Here is a 21772-nt window from a genome sequence, read left to right as displayed (position 1 = left end):
TCACTGCGCCTTGCCTTCTCATTGGATATATAGTGAGCATCTACTACATGCAGATGCTGTGTTATACACTGGACATATTCAGTGACAGAGCTAGAATCAGAACCCAGGACCGGGACACCTGTCCCATGAATTCTTCAGTATAAGACTGCCATGCAGCCTTAGGGCCAGAGTTACTGGTTCTACTGGTGACAAGTAGGGACTGACCATAGGTAGAGGACAAAAGTGCACCCTGTATGGATCATCTCTAACCCTTTGGCCTTACCCAACCCCCACCCCATACTAGCTTGGGAAAGCCACATTGCAATGTTTCCCTGAAAGGTGGGCAAAGAAGTTGCAGAGTAAAGAGACCTCAGGCCAGCATAGTTCTTGATCCCTTGGGTCCTTAGTCTTTCTAGAGCCCAACCACAAATGCCATATCTACCACCCCATGACAAGATGGCTGTTCCCCTCCAGCAGGAGCAGCTGGAGGGTCCCCCAGGTTCCAGAAATCCTGACTATTAGGTTAGAGCAGGGCTTCAGAGACTTCAAGTGAACTGGAGGACAGAGATACTCCATCCCATTCACCTTCCTGGGACAAAGCAAGTTACTTCCTGGCTTCTCTCTGAATGCTACACTAATTCTTCCTCCTGGGATAAGAACATAATTTATAGCATCAGATAATGTAGATGGGTTAAAGGGTGGGAGAAACAGAGGTAGAGTAACTTCAAGAGTTGTAAATAGGACCATGAGGTTGCCCAAGGAGATGTGCAATTTCCCTAAATTTCTCCCATCCATCCATGGCCCATCCACACACCCACTTGAATATCTTCCCACCCACCCACCCATCCATCCACCCACCCATCCCTCCATCCATCCACCCATCCATCCATTCATCCACCCATCCATCCATTCATCCATCCACCCAGCCATCCATTCATCCACCCACCCAGCCATCCATTCAGCCATCCACTCAATATAGTTTATTGGGCATCTATAAGGCAAATGCTAACATTAGTATTTTCCTCTCTCTCCTGCTTCTTTTTCTTCACAAGATCCAAGGGTAAGAAGGCGGGAAATATCCAAGGGTAAGAAGGCAGGAAATTTTTTTTCTAGAGATTATCTCTTCAACCAGTCAGCCTCTACCAAAAACCAAGCTAATTCCCCAAACAGATAAACCAACTTCCCCCAGCTGCTGGTACCTGTGATGAACAATCTTTCCTGCCCAGAAGCTTTTATTCTGTTTAACTTGAAGCCCTCCAGCACCATCTATGCTGCATTTGCTGCTCTCCCCTGAACATTTCTTCTCCCCTTGGCTGTTCTATTTTTCCTTTGCTCCCTTATTCTCATGGCCTCCAGGAAAGAGCTTAGACCTGGAGTCAGAAAAACTTCATTTTGAATTCTAGCTCTTTCACTCACAGTTGAACGACAATAGCCAGTTTCTCCATCTGCAAAATGAGTATAATAATACCCAGTTGTTGTGAGGATCAAATGAGATAATGGATGGGAAGCAGTTTTGTAAACTGTAAATGGCCTTACTCATGTGAAGGTTTATCATTAATTCCCCCTGTTTCTCTGACACCAAAGAGAGACAAGCTGGGGAAGGCAACAGGACTCTAGGTCAGAGCTGAGAATGATGCATTTGAACCCTAACTCTGCCCTCTGGCTCTCCAGGAGACTGTGGGAAAGCCATGAAACCTCTGAGCCTCGGTTTCCTCACCAGGAAAGGAGTCATTAGATCCATGTGCTTCCACCAGCTGGGGAGAGGAGTTGCTCGTAAACAGTGATGGCTCACTCTCTATTTTAGAGATGCTTCTGAGCTCACCACCACCAATTACCATTTATTGAACACACAAGATGCTACATCCTGGGCTGGGTAACTAGAACTTCCAAAGGCCTAGGCCTTGACTGGGGACGGCAGACTACCTACCCTAGCCCTGTCGAGGAGCTGAGCAAGGCACCCTCTCACCACACGTGTTTCCCTGCCTTCTCTGCTCCTGCATAACTCAAGTAGAAGTGACAGTTAGGCCTTATCCCTGGTATAGGCCGCCAACATATGGCAGGACCCTAAATAATCAGAAAAAGGAGGGTTTCCTTGTCATGGCTGAGATGACTCAGCTGCCAAGGGCTGCTAATCTCTGCTTCTCATTGTCTCTCACAGCTGCTCCTCCTTTCTGCTTCTGCTGTCCTCCTGGAGGATTCTCAAGCTGATGTTGTTGTGTAACCTACTGGTGGATCCCCACAGCTTCGGCCTTGCTTCTCTCCCATTCCTTCCACCCACTACTGTCATATTAATCTTCCCAAAATGTTGCTTTGGCCTCTCAGTTTCCTCTTGGACACCTTCAATGATGCTTTGTTGTCTAGAAGACAAAACAACATTTTGAAATCAAGCTGACCTGGTGCCAATCCTGGCCCTGCCATTGATGGGCAGGTTACTCCAACCTCTCTGAGCATCCATTTTCTCAACTGCAAAATGAGGCCAATAGTACTGCTATCATGTTACTGTGATTAAACCTTAAGATACAGTTGTATGCCACATAATGATGTTTTGGTCACCAACACACTGCATATATGATGGTGGTCCCATAAAACTATAGTACCAGTCAGGAGTTTGAGACCAGCCCGGCCAACATGGCGAAACCCCATCTCTACTAAAAATACAAAAATTAGTTGGACGTGGTGGCAGACACCTGTAATCCCAGCTACTCGGGAGGCTGAGGCAGGAGAATTGCTTCAACCCGGAAGGTGAAAGTTGCAGTGAGCCTAGATCACGCCACTGCACTTCAGCCTGGGTGACAACAGTGAGACTTCATCTCAAAAAATAAATAAATAAATAAATAATAAATTATAATACCATATTTTCATGGTACCTTGTCTATGTTTAGATATGTTTAGACACCAGTGTGTTACAATTGCTATAGTACAATAACATGCTGTACAGGTTTATAGCCTAGGAGCAATAGGCTATACCATCCAGCTTAGGTATGTAGTAGGCTACACCATCTAGGTTTGTGTGGGCATACCTATGATGTTTGCAAAACAATGAAATCACCTAACAATGCATTTCTCAGACTATAGCTCTGTTTGTTAAGTGACTCAGGACTGTTTATGTAAGGCACTGTGCCTAGCTTGTAGAAATTACTCAGTGTACGTTAGCTCTTTCCCTTTTCCTCTCCTCTTTTCCTTGGTATTACTTCCCTCCATGGTCTCCACAAGCAAGAGGCACGGTGTGAGCCTAATTGTACATCTACCCTTGGAATTCTGGAACCCTGATGCTGACAACCAATACATCACATTTACAAGGGCCAGGAGGGCACTGAGAAAAAGGTAAAGGCCTTTGGGATTGAGGATCAGGCTGCTGAAACATCAGGCTTGAGGCTTTAAGCAAAAAGGGAAGATGAAGGCTGCCCCCTGTACTGTGAGTGTGGCGAGGCCTGGGAAGGCAGAAAACATACCCTGAGATAAGAACACTGGTTCTTGATCTATAAGAAAGACATTGTGGGCCGGGCGCGGTGGCTCATGCCTGTAATCCCAGTACTTTGGGAGGCCGAGGTGGGCGGATCACAAGTTCAGGAGATCAAGACCAGCCCGACCAATATGGAGAAACCCTGTCTCTACTAAAAATACAAAAATTAGCCTGGTGTGGTGGCATGTGCCTATAATCCCAGCTACTCGGGAGGCTGAGGCAGGAGAATCACTCGAACCAGGGAGACGGAGATTGCAGTGAGCTGAGATCGCGCCACTGCACTCCAGCCTGGTGACAGAGTGAAACTCCATCTCAAAAAAAAGAAAGACATTGTTAGATAACTTAGCTGGGCATGGTGCCAGGCACCTGTAATCCCAGCTACTCGGTAGGCTGAGGCAGGAGAATCACTTGAACCTGGGAGGTGAAGGTTGCAGTGAGCTGAGATCGCACCATTGCACTCCAGCCTGGGCAACAAGAGTGAAACTCCATCTCAAAAAAAAACAAGAAAGACATTGTTAGATAGCATTGAGCATATCACTTAAATGGCCTTGGCTCACCCCCTGGGGAAATCATGTTCTTTCAAAGACACTATAAAACAAACAAACAAAAAAAGCAACAGTAGCTACAGAGTTCCTGCTCCAGCAACCAGGAGCCTTGAGGCAGCACAAGGACACCGGGGCGGGAGTGTGGCCCAAGAAGCAGAGACAGCAACAACAACAGGATGACTTCATTTACTGAGTTATCAAAAACCACAATGTCTGAAAACCACAATGTCTGCCAAGAAAGAGGATGAGTCACCAAGACCCACAGGAAAGAGGGGCTGGGGTGGGTTGGGGTGGGCAGCATGGCATGATAAGAAAAGCAAGTATTTTGACAGCACACAGATTCAAATCCTGACACATCTCTGAGGCCTTCAGCTCATTGGGTCTCAGCTTCCTTATCTTTAGTTTTTATTTATTTTTATTTCAAAAGAAATGAGATGGAGTCTTCTCTGTTGCCCAGGCGGGAGAGCAATGGTGCAATCTTGGCTCACTGCAACCTCTATCTCCTGGGTTCAATTGATTCTCCTGCCTCAGCCTCCCAATTAGCTGAGATTACAGGCACATGCCACCACACCAGCTAATTTTTGTATTTTCAGTAGAGATGGATTTTACCATTTTGGCCAGGCTGGTCTCGAACTCCTGACCTCAAGTGATCCACCCATCTGGGTGTCCCAAAGTGCTGAGATTACAGGTGTGAGCCACCATGCCCGGCCCTCAGCTTCCTTATCTTTAAAAATGGGGAAGAGCCGGGCACAGTGGCTCACATCTGTAATCCCAGAACTTTGGGAGGCCAAGGCAGGTGGATCACGTGAGGTCAGGAGTTCGAGACCAGCCTACATGGTGAAACCCCATCTCTACTAAAACTACAAAAATTAGATGGGCGTGGTGTCATGTGTCTGTAGTCCCAGCTACTCGGGCAACTGAGGCAGGAGAATCACTTGAACTTGGGAGGCGGAGGTTGCAGTGAGCCAAGATTGCCCCACTGCATTCTAGCCTGGGCGACAGAGGGAGACTCCATCTAAAAAAAAAAAAAAAAACAGCAGGGGATAGGGGAGGTAGTAATAATAGTGCTTACTTCATGGGGTTGTTTTTTTTGTTTTGTTTTGTTTTGTTTTGTTTTTTTGAGACAGAGTCTCGCTCTGTCACCCAGGCTGGAGTGCAGTGGCGCAATCTCGGCTCACTGCAAGCTCCGCTTCCCGAGTTCATGCCATTCTCCTGCCTCAGCCTCCTGAGTAGCTGGGACTACAGGCGCCCGCCACCACGCCCCGCTAATTTTTTTGTATTTTTAGTAGAGACGGAGTTTCACTGTGTTATCCAGGATGGTCTCAATCTCCTGACCTCGTGATCCACACACCTCGGCCTCCCAAAGTGCTGGGGTTACAGGCGTGAGCCACCGCGCCTGGCCCGGGATTGTTTTAAGGATTTAGTGAGTCCCTTATCTGTATAAAGCACTTCAGCAACAAATGGTATTCACTATTTTGATAGCCAAGTTCTTGATTTTCCCCAAAGTTGTTAAGAGTCACACTGTCATCTTCCACTGACCCCCAACAGAAACACTTGGCTTCAATTTTGATATTCCTTGAGGGATGATTCGTCTAAAGCTCAGGCCTCCCTGCCTTGGTTCCAGCCGTTCGCTGGGAGGCCAGGCCTGCCTGGTCTAGATCCTGAAACCTTCAAGATCCACATCAACTCCTGATGGACTTCCTCTGACAATCCCAGTGTCCGCTCATCTCACCACTCCGAACACACAGCATTTCTCTTCTGATCCACTCAACAACACATCACAGACCATTCTGGGACACTCCAGGCTAGAGTGCAATGGTACGATCTCGGCTCACCGCAACCTCCACCTCCAGGGTTCAAGCGATTCTCCTGCCTCAGCCTCTCAAGTAGCATGCGCCACCACACCCGGCTAACTTTGCATTTTTAGTAGGGACGGGGTTTCTCCATGTTGGTCAGGCTGGCCTCGAATTCCCAACCTCAGGTCATCCGCCGACCTCGGCCTCCCAAAGTGCTGGGATTACAGGCCTGAGCCACCGCACCCGGCCCATGCCTTGCTTTAGTATGTCACTGGTTCAATCGTGGGTGTAAGTGTTTGCATCCAACTATACCACAGGCTTTTCGTAACTTCCTGCAGCTGGTACAAAGCCAGTCACATACTTGAAGTTAAAGCTATTTGTGTTCTGAATAAACCAATGGACTTAGCTTAGTTAGCGCATTAGCCTAATGGGATTGGGGCTTAGGGTCCAGGATATAGATGGCTCTCAGAGTCCAAGCCACCCATACTGCTCCATGCCACTGGCCAACCAGGCACGAGATGAGCGAGTGTGAGTGAGCCTCCCGTCACCACAGCCAGAATTAAGGCACAAGCCCTGCAGAGGGACCCCGAGGGCTTTTCTTCCTGTACCTTCCTGCTTTCCATGATACTGATTTAGTTCAAGGTGGCTGGGGCCTTTAGGAAGGAAAATAACCAGGCAGACCCAAACTGAGACATCAATGCAGACATAGCTACAGAGGCTGGGGCTGGGGCAAACCTCAGGCAAGCTAGGAACAACGTCCAAGGGAACACAAGTGTCTCCGTGCTAATGTGAAATTAGGTGGTGCTGGGTGTCTCATCAGCCTAATAGGGCATAGTGCAGGCAGTCCATGGGGCAGCCAATTGTTTGGGTTCCACAAGGGGGTGGTGGTCACTGAAGGAACAGTTTGAATCCAGAGGGCCCCAGCATCCAGCCTCGGGGAGGCATCTGTGGACGCCTCCCCAGATGCACACAGCCACGTTAAAAACTGAAAGGCACTGGTCCCCTGTCTGACTGGTAATGGGTCTCAGAGGAGACAAAGGAGCCTGTCAGGCAGGGCTGCTGCACTCTTCCTGGATTGGGATATGCTTTCCATCTTTCAGGTGTTTGCTGGATAGGATGCCCTTCTTATCAAGGTTCAGAATCTCCAGATGAAGAAGCAGAGGCCAGAGGGAAAGAATGCCATGGAGATAATTCATACGAGTACTGCTTCTCTCAATGCTAATTCAAAAATGACCTGGCCAGGAGCCAAGATAGATGCAGGAACTAGGAAGACAGAGGAAGGGAATAAGCAGGAGTGGCTGACAGATCAGTCTGCAGTGCACCGTAAGAAGACGGCTCTGCCAGTCTAACGCATTCGAGCAATATCTTGTTGGTAGAGAAATACCCTAATGATGTGACCTATTTAAAGTGTGACATTTAGCTGGGCGTGATAGCCTGTAATCCCAGTGGTTTCGGCTTTGGGAGGCCAAGGCCAGACCACTTGAGGTGAGGAGTTCAAGACCAGCCTAGGCAACATAGCAAGACCCCATTTCTATAATAAAAAATAAATAAACAAAAACTATCTAGGCATGGTAGTGCGCACCTGTAGTTCTAGCTACTAGAGAGACTGAGGTGAGAGGATTGCTTGAGCCCAGGAACTCAAGGCTGCAGTGAGCTATGATCATGCCACTGTACTCCAGCCCTGGTGACCGAGTGAAACCTTATAAAAATAAATTAATTACATTTAATTGAATTTAAAAGTGTGATCTTTATCTCATTTATTTATTTTATTTATTTTTTTTGAGACAGAGTCTGGCTTTGTCACCCTGGCTGGAGTGCAGTGGTGCAGTCATGGCTCACTGCAGCCTCAATCTCTGATCCTCCTGCTTCAGCCTCCTAAGTAGCTGGTAATACAGGCATGCGCCACCATCCCCGGCTAATTTTTATTTTTTGTAGAGATGAGGTCTCACTATGTTGCCCAGGCTGGTCTTAAACTCCTTGCCTCAAGCAGTCCTCCCGCCTCGGCCTCCCGAAGTGCTGGACCTACAGGCATGAGCCACCACACCTGGCAAAAGTGTGATCTTTGGATTTAATATCAATACTGACTGAATTCCAGACCCCTTTGCTTTTGTGGGTAAAATCACCCCCTGCTGCTTCTCTTAATGGTGGGGGTCCTTGGATAGAAAAAGATAGGAATAAGGCCCCCAGGTATCTCAGAGTTTGGGGACAAAAAGGATACTTCAGGCTCAAGAATCAGAAAGTACAGAGTTGGACAAAGTATTAGGGTTCTCTAAAGGGACAGAACTAATAGGATAGATACAAGGCCAGGCACGGTGGCTCACGCCTGTAATCCCAGCACTATGGGAGGCCGAGGCAGGTGGATCACGAGGTCAGGAGTTCAAGACCATCCTGGCTAACACGGTGAAACCCCGTCTCTACTAAAAACACAAAAAAATTAGCCGGGCATGGTGGCAGGCGCCTGTAGTCCCAGCTACTTGGGAGGCTGAGGCAGGAGAATGGCGTGAACCCGGGAGGCGGAGCTTGCAGTGAGCCGAGATCGAGCCACTGGGTGACAGAGCTAGACTCTGTCTCAAAAAAAAATATATATATATAGGATAGATACATATAAAGGGGAGTTTATTAAGTATTAACTCACATGATCACAAGGTCCCACAATAGGCCATCTGCAAGCTGAGGAGGAGAGAGAGCCAGTCCGAGTCCCAAAACTGAAGAACCTGGAGTCCGATGTTTGAGGGCAGGAAGCATCCAGCATGGAAGAAAGATGTAGACTGGGAGGCTAGGCCAGTCTCTTTTTCACATTTTTCTCCCCGCTTTTTTTTTTCATTGCCTTTTTTTTTATTATTATTATACTTTAAGTTTTAGGATACATGTGCACAGCATGCAGGTTTGTTACGTATGTATACATGTGCCATGCTGGTGTGCTGCACCCATTAACTCGTCATTTAGCATTAGGTATATCTCCTAATGCTATCCCTCCCCCCTCCCCCCACCTCACAACAGTCTCCGGTGTGTGATGTTCCCCTTCCTGTGTCCATGTGTTCTCATTGTTCAATTCCCACCTATGAGTGAGAACATGCGGTGTTTGGTTTTTTGTCCTTGCGATAGTTTGCTGAGAATGATGGTTTCCAGATTCATCCATGTCCCTACAAAGGACATGAACTCATCATTTTTTATGGCTGCATAGTATTCCATGGTGTGTATGTGCCACATTTTCTTAATCCAGTCTATCATTGTTGGACATTTGGGTTGGTTCCAAGTCTTTGCTATTGTGAATAGTGCCGCAATAAACATACGTGTGCAAGTGTCTTTATAGCAGCATGATTTATAATCCTTTGGGTATATACCCTACCCACTTTTTATATTCTAGCCACGCTGACAGCTGATCAGATGGTGCCCACCCAGATTAAGGGTGGGTCTGCCTCTCCCAGTCCCCTGACCAAATGTTAATCTCCTTTGGCCACACCTTCACAGACACACCCAGGATCAATACTTTGTATCCTTCAATCCAATCAAGTTGACACTCAGTATTAACCATCACAGACAACTTCCCAGAAGGATGTATAACAGGCTGGATGCAGTGGCTCACGCCTGTAATCCCAGCACTTTGGGAGGCGGAGGTAGGCGGATCACTTGAGGCCAGGAGTTCAAGACCAGCCTGACTAACATGGTGAAACCCCATCTCTACTAAAAATACAAAAATTAGCCAGGCTTGGTGTCAGGCACCTGTAATCCCAGCTACTCGGGAGGCTGAGGCAGGATAATCTCTTGAACCGGGGAGGCAGATGTTGCAGTGAGCCAAGATCACACCATTGCACTCCAACCTGGGTGACAAGAGTGAAATGCTGTCTCAAAAAAAAAAAGATGTATAATTGTCCTTGAGACCAAGCCATTGACCAACAGCTACTCCCTCACCAAATCTTAGTAACCTGACACTCTTAGGGCTGTTCCTGGGATGAACTACAGGCTAGGCCACCTCACACTGAGGGCTCCTAAGGCTCCTTGCTTCTGGAGCCCTCCATGGCCTCAGCTGCCCTGCACTACCAGGACAGCAATGTCTGGAGGCCTGCCCTTCCTCCAACATCTACACACTCTAGCATGCTTATCCTGATAAAATCAGGATATACCAAACCCCTGCAACAGTCTTGAAGAGGAAGGGAAGTAAAAAAAAGGCCAATATATAACAGGAGATATGGGAAGAAAGAGAAATTCACTCCTGTTCCCTAGGGCTAGTGGGAAGAGGCAACTTTTTTTTTTAAATTAATATGGGCCCTGAGTTTAATACTAGTGAGGATTTTTTCCATTGCAATTAAAAGAAATCCAGTTGTGATTGGCTTGAGCAAAATTTGTGTATATATCACGCCCAGCTGCACACAGAGCTTACAGGATATGGTCAGGACTAATTTCGCTCCAACTCATAGCTGGGCTTTCCTCTACATTGGCCCCACTCTCAGACAGGCATTGGCAAGATGGCTCCCAGAAACTCCAGGTGTGTACCCAACTATATTCTTTCTTTCTTTCTCTTTCTTTCTTTCTTTCTTTCTCTCTCTCTCTCTTTCTTTCTTTTTGAGACAGAGTCTTGCTCTGTCACTCAGGCTGGAGTGCAGTGGCGCAATCTCAGCTCAATGCAACTTCCGCCTCCCGGGTTCAAGTGATTCTCCTGCCTCAGCCTCCCAAGTAGCTGGAATTACAGGCACACACCACCAAACCCAGCTAATGTTTGTATTTTTTTAGTAGAGATTGGGTTTTACCATGTTGGCCAGGCTGTCTCAAACTCCTGACCTCAAGTAATCTGCCCACCTCAGCCTCCCAAAGTGCTGGGATTACAGGTGTGAGCCACCATTCCTGGCCTACCCAACTATTTTCAATTCTACTGATTGCAGTTTCAAGCAAAGTCCCAGAACTGAGTCTCATTGACTGATTCTGGTTACATGCCCATTCCTGGAGCTAGGAGTGAAGTGCTTCCAAACTGTAAGTTCTTGAAAGCACAGTGATTTTTCCGAAAAATCAGAGTGCTGTTACCAGAAGCTGCCAAGACTACACACGACCACTAAGGATCCCATCTTGAATCATGGCATTCAGGCAACCACTAAAGTATGTGTCAGGGGTTGGCAAAGTATTTAAATCGATGGGTAATATGAGGAACTTCTGACAAACCCTTGGGACTCAGTCGTATCCACCTTTGTCTGAGTCTTAAAACAGAGCCTGGCATAAATTCTGTGCATTTGATTTAACTACCCACAAGGTAGTTAGGAAAACTGTGTAAAAAATAAAATAAAGAATGTTTAGCAAAAAAAAAAAAAAAAAATTCTTTCCCAGGTGTCTCAAAGAGGTAGAAACTACTTGGAAGATTCTAGTTTTATAATTCAAAAGATCTGATGACCTGGGATTGAGATTGTTGTGATGAAAGCTGAGATAACTTTGGTGCTGGACAAAGAGGGTTTTGCTTCTGGTGTGACAGTAGAAAGTGACAGAAATGTCCCTGGCCATGAAGTGAGATGGAAGGAATGGAAACTTGGGAATGGGAACGAGAAATGTGGCTCTGGAAGCTTGTGCCCCAGGGAGCCTGTGCTGACAGGACCGGATGCCAGAGTCTGTACATCTCTCAGCTCACCGGGGTTGAGCTCATCCACCAAGAGGCCAGACTCCGTAATAAACTACCTTGTGAACTTGAAATAGCTGACTAAATGTTAAATACAAGAAAGGACAAGTGGGCCAGGTGCAGTGACTTACGCCTGTAATCCCAGCAGTGTGGGAGGCCGAGGCAGGTGGATCACCTGAGGACAGGAGTTTGAGACCAGCCTGGCCAACATGGTGAAACCCCGTCTCTACTAAAAATGCAAAAATTAGATGGGTGTGGTGGCATGTGCCCGTAATCCCAGGTACTCGGGAGGCTGAGGTAGGAGAATCACTTGTAAACGGGAGGCAGAGGTTGCAGTGAGCCCAGATTGTGCCGCTGCACTCCAGCCTGGGCAACACAGCAAGACTCCGTCTAAAAAAAAATAGAAAAGACAAGTGGGAGCAATGGGTAGGGATGGAGGAAAGTCAGAGGTCCCGGAGCCACGGACCCCAGGAGCAGAGTCTTTGGAAGAGAACATACGGGGTTCAGAGTGAAGAACAAGGTCTGAAACCAAGCAGTGCTACAGAAGCCCTGAAGGACACCTAACCTGGGCGTGGGAGAGGAGACCCAGGAGGCTTCTCAAAGGAGGTGGCATAGACTTGAGTCTTAAGAAACTGCTGAGCAGATGGATCTGAGCCACAGTTATTTTGTGACTGCTGTTCCTCAGCCTTTATCATGCAAGAAGCATAATAGGTTGGTTATTGTCAGGCTGATTATCACAGGGAGATGATATCACATTGACTGCACTGGGGTAACAACCAAGCAGAAATCATAGCTCCATGCCTGTAATTACAGCTTGGGCACTATGACCTCTTGTGGTGAGTGGTATCCTATGGTCCCAAAACAGGTGGTCCGGTCAGGATGGACCATCAGGGTGCTGCAGCTTCCATGGTCAACAGGAAGTGCAGGAATGGAGGCCTGGACCTCACAGGAAGATCAGGAGTGGTAGCTGACTTGGAAAAAGTGTGTTCACAAAAGGCTAGGCTATGAGACTATCTTCTCCAGAAATCTCTCTCGATTCAGAATCAGCTACTGTCTGGGTAGTGGCAAGGGCATGCCTGCCTAGAATGTGGAGGGGAAGAACTAGTTGACCTCTGAAGATCCCATTTGTCATTGGAGCCCATAGTTCCAGAATCTGCCTCTGTGTTTCTAACTTATCCCAAGGATCTTGGTTCAAGGTACTGCCCTGGGCCTTTCCCTCAAATTAATTAGCGACGTTTCAGGTCTCACCCTACATAGGAAAGACAGCCCATTGCTTTCCCCACCTGTACACCAGTGCCACAGATGTGGGAAACCCACAGGGGCCGAGAGAGGTTGAACACTTTGCAAAGGCCACTCAGCAAACCATAAATAAGGCCGGGCATGGTGGCTCATGGAAGGTGGGCAGATCACTTGAGCCCAGGAGTTTCATGACTAGCCTGGGCAACATGGCGTGAAACCTTGTCTCTACAAAAAACAAAAACAAATAGCTAGGCACGGTGGCATGCACCTGTAGTCCCAGCTACCTGGGAGGCTGAGGTGGGAGAATTGCTTGAGCTCAGGAGGTTGAGGCTGCAGAGAGCCAATATCGAGCCACTGCACTGCAGCCTGGGTGACAGGGTGAGATCTTGTCTCTAAATTAATTAATTAATTTAAAAAATAAAAACAAAAATAAAACGTTTTCTGTGGTTCCTAACAGAGAACCCATACTCCTCCATGTAACACAACAGGATTAGCTTTTTGTGCCCACAAACTTTCTCTCTACCCCTGACATCAAGTCCCAGAAGAAGCTAAGAAGGCAGATGAAGCCAGACTGGAGCAATACCTCCCCGACTCCTCCTTGCCTCTGGCGAGCACCTCTCTATGTCTTCCTCACTTTCAGTTCCAGTAGACGAAAAGGCCTCTAAGGTAGAACTCCAAATCAGTCGGGAGAAGGATGCTGGGGAAGACTCAGCAAAAGTCTTAAAATGCCTCATATCTCAGTTGCTGCTCTCTTTTTGTTTCTGGTGGGTGCCCCATGAGAGTGTGCACTTAGGACTAAGAATAGACCTCCTGAAGAACTTGCTTGCATCTCTAGCTAAAAGCAGGGGTGTGTAACCCAGGGAGGCTGCAAAGTCTTCTTCTCTGAGCATTCACTATCTTTTGAGCCATCTGCAGTTCAGTTTGGAGGCAGGGGTATGGGTGGAGAGACTTCCCAAGAGTCCAGGATGCCTCCTTCTCTAGAGGTCTGGGAAGACCCAAAGGAGCTGGGAACAGAGTGAGGCAGACAGTTGTTGGGTAGTGAGCAGTTTCTTTAAAAACATTCACCCAGTTGGCTGGGCCTGAGGCCTTATGCCTGTAATCCCAGCACTTTGGAAGGCCGAGGCGGGTGGATCGCCGGAGGTCAGGAGTTTGAGACCATCCTGACCAATATGGTGAAACCCTATCTCTACTAAAAATACAAAAATTAGCTGGGCATGATAGCGCACACCTGTAATCTCAGCTACTCAGGAGGCTGAGGCAGGAGAATTACTTAAACCTGGGAGGCAGAGGTTGCAGTGAGACAAGATCGCGCCATTGCGCTCCAGCCTGGGTGAAAAGAGTGAAACTCCATCTCAAAACAAAACAAAAATTCACCCAGTCCAGCTCTCTGCCCCCAGTAGCCTTGTCTCCATCTCTACTCTGCACACTTCCCAGGTTAAATACAGAGAGTAGTTATCCTTTTCCCGCCTTCCTCCCCTACGGACCAAGAGCTTCTGTAGTGAGCACAAAACATTTTCACCATTCTTAGCTCTTGTTACAGTGAGATGGACACACAGCCTAGACAGACATTTAAAATTTCTCTCTTCCCTGCTGCCCCAGACACTCAGGGTTGGGCCTGGATGCTGCTTTCTCTCTCTTTTTTTTTTTTTTTTTTTTTTTGAGGTGGAGTCTCTGTTGCCCAGGCTGGAGTGTAGTGGCGTCATCATAGCTCACTGCAACCTCCACCTCCTGGGTTCAAGTGATTCTCCTGCTTCAGCTTCCCGAGCAGCTGGGATTACAGGTATCTGCCACCATACCTGCTAATTTTTGTAGTTTTAGTAGAGACAAGAGTTTCACCATGTTGGCCAGGCTGGTCTTAAACTCCTGACCTCAGGTGATCCACCTGCCTCGGCCTCCCAAAGTGCTGGGATTATGGGCGTGAGCCACCACGCCCGGACGACACCTACTTCTTAGGACTCCAAAAGTAAAAGGCAATAATGCAGGTAAAGTGGCTTGCTTCTTTGTTTGGCACATAGTAGGCTCAAGAAGTGTTAGTTGGATGAATGACTGAAAGGTAAGCGCACAACATGAGCATTTGCCAGGGCCAGGCTGGGAAGCCGTGGCTTCACCAGCTGTATGTCTGGAAGGGGTCATGAAGATGGAGGTCAGGAGCTGCTAAGTCACGGAGAGACTGAAGAGAGCTGAGCACCTCTGACAAAGTAAATTGTACACTAGGTTTCTGGGAGGGCCTGCCTCCTGTGGTCTCCCCAAGATGAGAAGGTGAGTTTCAGAAATCCAGGCTCCAGTGTCATCTGGAGAAGCAGAAGAGCTGGGATTCAGTTCCTGGCATAGAGATAGGTTCCACTGCCACCCCTCCTTTCCCAGCATCCCCTCCCAGCCAGGGCTTCTCTCCCCAGTTCTCCCCAATCTGTGGATCCTGAAGCCTGCAGAATTGGCCTGGAATGTAGAGGGCAAGAAAGCCTGTCACACCAAGGCAAGGGAAAGAGCCTTGGGCCAGCAGTTAAAGGATTTCTGTTATATTTCTACCATGAACTGTGTGATACCAAACAATGTAGTCAGCCTTTCTGAGCCTCGGTTTCCCCAACTGTAAAATGGGAATAATAACTCATGCCCTATTCTTCCTACCATATAGGACTATTGCAAGGATCAAATTAAATATTTTATGTAGTCCCTTAGCTGGAGCTCAGTGGGTTTGTAAACTGCAATGTACTGTGCAAACACAGAACTATTAAAGGCTCTGGAACAGGGGGCGTCTGGGGTGGGACAGGTTGTAAACTCTATCTAGCATGGGGTCAGCAAGGATCCTTCCAGTTGGACTTCCTTTTTGATCTTCATTTGAAACTTAATGAGCGCTTAGGGCATTGCTGATTCTCTAATTAGGATTCAAAATTCAATTTAAAAATCATCGCTTGTTCCCCTCACTCCACACTCACTTCCTCAGCTCTATTGAGCCCAACCATTAACCAAAAACTATTTTTAAATGGCACTAATTTGTTATACCCTGAAATAAATGAGAGACAAATATTTTGTTAGAAAAACAAATCATGAACCAAACTTGCGTTAAAAAATAATAATAACAGCCTAGTTAATGAGTTCAAAGTGAAATTAAAATCAAACAACTGCAGCTTCCAAAGCAATTGAACCAGAATGAAATTAGAACAGCAAAATATGCACCCAAGTAAATCAAACAAATTCTGTATCTCATCGAAAGTCCTGAATCAGAAAGATGCTTCTGTCCCTCACCTCCCGTTTAGGGTCTTCTCATGTCAAATTCTGCACTCCTTCATTTAACAGTATGCACAGATGCCTTTGATGTTCTAGTCACTGGGGATGCAAAGATGGAGAAGAGACAATCCTCTCCCTCCAGGAGCACACAGCCCAACACACAGGTTTTTCCCATGAACACAGGCTGTCTCTGCCCAGCTTAACCCACCTCTAACACAGTGGCCGCCTGAGATCGCAGAGTAACATGGAACGCTTGGCATCCCTAGTAATCCTCATTATTGCCAGAATCAGAGCATGAAACCAGCAATACACAAAGAACAAAAATCCAACAAACAAAAGTTGAGCCACAAAGATCTCTGTGGTGACACTAACTAGGTGGTCCTCTGAGACCAGCTCCTCAAGCCCTCAGAGAAAGTGTCCTTCGATTTAATTCTGCATCCCACCCTTGCAGATTCAGACACCCTTTCTAATGATCTCTGTAAAGGCTGTTCCATCCAGTCCTCTCACAGGAATTCCAGGAAGTGGGAAAAATGAAATCGTTGCTTGTCAAGTGTAGAAGACCACCCACACTCAGCAAGGGGGTGAGCTGGAAGCCAACCCTCCCATGGAGGACCCAGCAAGGTTCTTGCAGTGGAGAAATAGCCCAGCCTGCTGCTGCTGCTGCTATTGCTGCTGTAACAGCTGCTGATATTTGCTTATCTCTCATATAAATATAGCAAGAAGTATCCATCTTTATCTTTCTTGGACCCTCTTAGCTGAAGTCACTATTGTCTTCCCTGAGCAGCCCCTCCCTGATTACTGAAGCAATGCTCAATCTGAACTTGAGAATTAGTTGTTGTTTTTCGTTTTTGGTCTTGTTTTTGAGACTGAGTCTCGGTCTATCTCATGCCGGAGTGCAGTGGTGCGATCTCCGCTCACTGCAACCTCCGCCTCCTGGGTTCAAGCAATTCCTGCTTGAATGGGAGGCTTGAACTCAGCCTCCTGAGTAGCTGTGATTACAGGCATATGCAACCATGCCCAGCTAATTTTTTTTGTATTTTTAGTAGAGACGGGGTTTTGCTATGTTGGCCAGGCTGGTCTCGAACTCCTGACCTCAAGTGATCTGCCCGCTTTCATCTTCCAAAGTGCTGGGATTACAGGCGTGAGCCACCACGCCTGGCCAGAGAATTAGTTGTTTTGAGTGTACATGAGAATGTCTTGGAGGGTAAACCCTGGCTATCTGTGTCTCCATCTAGCAGCCTTCTCTGATCTCCTGCCATCTTGACCTAAGCCAAGTCCAAGGACTTCTGCCTTGGTATCTCTGCCTAGCATTCATGCCCCCAGTCCCTTAGCTGGAGCTCAGTGGGTCTTCCTGGATCCAGTTTCTTCCCCATTAGAACCCTTGCCCTGGGATTTGTATAATAAGGATAGGCAAAGGACATGGGGGCAGAAGTTACTCTGATAACTACATCTGTCTACCCTGCAGCCATCACCAGGCCTGCTCTGCAAGGAGGTAGAAAGAAAAGCATTAGAAATAATCAAAAAGTCCAACTGGAGTCTCACCAACTCTAAGAAGCCTTCTGCAAAGCTTCCAGCCCATCTTCAGCTTTCCTTTGCTAAACTTTCACTGGGTTTTTCATCTGGAACAAAGTTTTAGACTTCAGCATATACTTTATTCTGTTGTTATCTGCTTTATATCTCTCCACAACCAGATTAGAGGCTTCTGGAAGACAGGGACTATGTTACATATCACTGTGTTCCATAACATTGCCTAGTAATGCATTGTGCTTGGATTACCCCTCTCACCACCTTTAGGCTTGCAGTCTACCCTACACACTACTGCAACAGCCAGCTTGCTAAACATAGACCCAGTGAGGCCACTCAGGGCCCTCCATTGACTGAACTCAAACTACCTCCCCAGTCTTTCTTCTCTACTCTTTTTTTCTTTCTTTTTTTTTGAGACAGAGTCTCACTCTGTCACCCAGACTGGAGTGCAGTGGCGCAATCTCGGCTCACCGCAACCTCTGCCTCCTGGGTTCAAACTATTCTTGTGCCTCAGCCTCCCGAGTAGCTGGGATTACAGGCGTGTGCCAGTACACCCAGCTAATTTTTTTTACTAGAGATGGGGTTTCGCCATGTTGCCCAGGCCAGGCTTGAACTCCTGGCCTCAGGCAACCCACCCACCTTGTTCTCTATTCTTTCTACTTCCAGACCTTTGCTCATGTCCCACCCTAACCCCGCCTCCATCCAAAACAGTTTAAAGCTTGCTTTTCAAGATTTTTCAGGTACTGGCAAATATTATCTCCTTCCTAGAGCCTTCTAATATTCCCATCTGAGGCAATCACTCCCTAGCATTTCCTAGCATTTTATATTTCATCTTTTAATATGTACTACCTAGCACATAGTAAGCATTCAGTAAATACATTTAAAAGATTATAGCATCTTTGATTGTAGCTACTTATGCTATGAAATAATCTTTTCCTTCTACTAAACTATAAGCTTATTACCTCTGTATACCTCATCTGGGCCCAGTAGATGTTGAAACAGTGGACATTCAATAAATGTATGCTAAATTGAATAGTAGGTATTCAGAGATACTTACTGAATGAATAAAACACACAGAAATGACTGAATCTGAATGGTAGCTGCTAGCTCAAAGACTTTCTATGTTACTTTCTACACTACATTTCTACATTACTTAGTACAAGTGACCAAAAAACCTAGTTTCGTCTAGCGTAGGCATGCACAATGAGTCATGTAACTCATTTGTAGGAAAGGCAGGGGTACAGTGGGATATGAGGTACAACGAACTCCAATGCTGCTGGCACTCACTCCTTAGCTTTCTCCTCTGCCTCTCTTGCATGCAAGCTGTATTCTTTTTTATTGCAGGCTTCTTCCAGGGGGCAGGAAACTTGACCCATGATACTTCCAGAGTATCAGATACTTGACCCCTGATACTTCCAGAGTATCTCTTCACAGTAGTCACAGCAGGGACCGAGCCTTGTTTTCTGTTTGATCGTCAGTGCAAAACTCTCAGGAAAGGATGTAATTGGCTCAGCTTGGGTCAGGTGGGGTTAGGACCGCTAATAAAATGTCAGTTTCAATCGTTGTTTTTTGTTTTGTTTTGTTTTGTTGGAGATGGAGTCTTGCTCTGTCACCCAAGCTGGAGTATAGTGGCACGATCTCAGCTCACTGCAACCTCAGCCTCTGGGGTTCAAGTGATTCTCGGGCCTCAGCCTCCTGAGTACCTGGGATTACAGGCATGCCCAGTGATTTTTTTTTTGTATTTTTATGTATTTATTTATTGATACAGAGTCTCATTCTGTCACCCAGGCTGGAGTACAGTGGTGCAATCTCAGCTCACTGCAACCTCCATCACTTGGTTTCAAGCGATTCTCCTGCCTCAGCCTCCCGAGTAGCTGGGACTACAGGTGCGCACCACCATGCCAGCTAAGTTTTGTATTTTTAGTAGAGACGGGGTTTCACCATGTTGCCCAGGCTGGTCTTGAACTCCTAACCTCAAGTGATCCAACTGCCTCAGCCTCCCAAAGTGCTGGGATTACAGGCATGAGCCACCATGCCTGGCCCAGTTTCCATCTTAACAGTGAGAAGAAAGGATGTCCCAAAGAACTGGGTTCAGGCATGGGGAAAATGGCTGCTGTTCTAGCCAAGGCAAAATGGTAGATATTCACAACAGGGAGTCATGCAGTCTGCATTCGGGGGAGGTGCAGGAAATGGTGAGGAAGATTTGGAAAACTCAAGGTGGAGCCGTCAAGAGGCAGAGGAACACATTCTGTTAAACACCTAAGTGAGAGACAGTGCTGACTGCATTTTCGTCAAGTGAGAGATGGGGTAGGGACAGGGTCCACAGTGATGTAAGCCCTGTAGAGACTGACCTGCTATGGGGAGGTCAGGAGGCTGAGGAGAGCCAGGCTAGATCTAAAGAACAGGAACCTGTAAAGTCAAGAGTACAGCAGGGAGAAGAGGGAAACAGGACTGCTCAGAGCTGAGCAGAACATGCAGACTATGAACTTCTGATGCCAGAGGCAGTGTCCTCCTTCTTGCCCCAGCGGGGCCAACTCCATTTTCCCACATCTAGTGGTTATTTTTATGGGTAGATTTATTTTTACCCGTTCTAGACCTCAAACCTGCCGCTGCAAGAAGTGAAGCACTGAGGCTTCTAGCTTTCCAGAAAACACAGGCCTCAGTGGTCAGCTCAGTGACAGAGATCAGGCTATGGTCCCCTCGGCTCCTCTGGGGTCACATTGACCCACCCCCGACATCCCTCCCTCCTGTCTGCAGCAGAGCTGGGGTGGGAATGGAGTGGGAGGGGGATTCCTTTTTTCTCATCCCACAACCCCACAGCCGGTCAAGGGGAGGATCTACAGCCACCCTGGAAGTCATAATCCTGGCCTGCCCCTGAATCCTAGCCAGCCAGATGTGGGACAGCCATCAGAGCCTCTTTTGACAGCACCTCCCTGGCAGAGCCTGTCTCCCTGGAATCTGGGGAGCTTGAGGGGAAGATCTTACCTTTCCAATAATAACCAGCTATGAAAGGGTATCATTTCCCAGTCCCCACAAAACAGGCAGCCAAAGCAGACTTCTTCTTTAACGGGACCATACATCTGGCCTAAATTGTTATTCCCCCAAGACAAGTTTACTGAACAGTTAGGCAATGCCTCCACACACAGCCACTGCAGACGAGCTTAAAATATACTTTAATACATTTAAAGAGTCATTTCAGAGACTGGCTTTCTTATGATAAAGATGCAACTGACACTCATTGATGCTAAAATGTCATGTTGTTGCCATCCAGCAGGGAGCCTGACAAGCCATTAAATCTGCAGCTCTGTTAAGCTGATTCATTTCTTTTCCTTTCTTTCTCATGTCTTCCCCAACAATTGATTTGGGCTCCTGAAGCTGATATTTTGCTAGGGTCTACCAAAATCTAACAAGGGTGCTGTGCATTGTAGGATGTGCCTGTAGTCCCAGTTTCTAGGAAGGCTGAGGTGAGAGGATCACTTGAGGTCAGGAGTTTAAAACCAACTTGGGCAACACAGGGAGACCCATAATGAAAAAAAGAAGGAAGGAAGGAAGAAGGAAGGAGGGAGGAAGGAAGGAAGGAAGGAAAGGGAGGAGGGAAGAGAGGGAGAAAGGAAGAGAGGAAGGAAGGAAGGAAAAAAGGAAGAGAGAAAGAAAGGAAGGAAGGAAAAAGAAAGAAAGGAAAGAGAAAGAAAGAAAGAAAGAGGGAGGGAGGAAAGAAGGAAGGTAGAGGGAGGGAAGGAAGGAAGGGAGATGGAAGAAAGGAAGGAAGGGAAGGGAAGGGGAGGGAAGGGGAGGGAAGGAGAGGGAAGGAGAGGGGAGGGAAGGGGACGGAAGAGGGACGGAAGAGGGACGGAAGGGAAGAGGGAGGGAACGGAAGAGGGAGGGAAGAGGGAGGGAGGAAGGAAGGAATCTAACAAGGTACTAACTCTGTTCTTGAAATGCCCTGGGAAGGTGAGAGTGACCAGAGGAGTTGCAAGAGGCTGAAATGAGAACAAAGGTCACCTTTAGGGTCCTGTAAGTGCCTTGAGGGTGAGACAGTCAATCACTAGACAAAAAAGACTAAACAATCCATAGTTCCCATAGAGGGTGACCCTAAAATCTCCCCCTACCCCTGCAACTTTCTTCGGCTGCTGGCAGGGAGAGGCACAAGCACAGGCAGGGGCTTATTTTTTTTCTCTTGTTTTTAATTTTTTTGTAGAGATGGGGTGGGTCTTGCTATGTTGCCCAGGCTGGTCTTGAAATCTGGCCTCAAGTGATCCTCCCGCCTCAGCCTCCCAAAGTACTGGAATTACTCGGATGAGCCACTGTGCCTAGCCAGGACTTATTTTGGATTTTGTTTTCAGATGACAGCAGGCAATCTCCAGCCTCACATTGATGAACTCTGAGTTCTGAGCCCAGCCCA

This window comes from Pongo abelii, chromosome 1 (assembly GCF_028885655.2).
Source record: "Pongo abelii isolate AG06213 chromosome 1, NHGRI_mPonAbe1-v2.0_pri, whole genome shotgun sequence".
Taxonomy (NCBI): Eukaryota; Metazoa; Chordata; class Mammalia; order Primates; family Hominidae; genus Pongo; species Pongo abelii.
The sequence above is the reverse complement of the archived record's forward strand: the minus strand, read 5'-3'. Positions refer to the sequence as shown.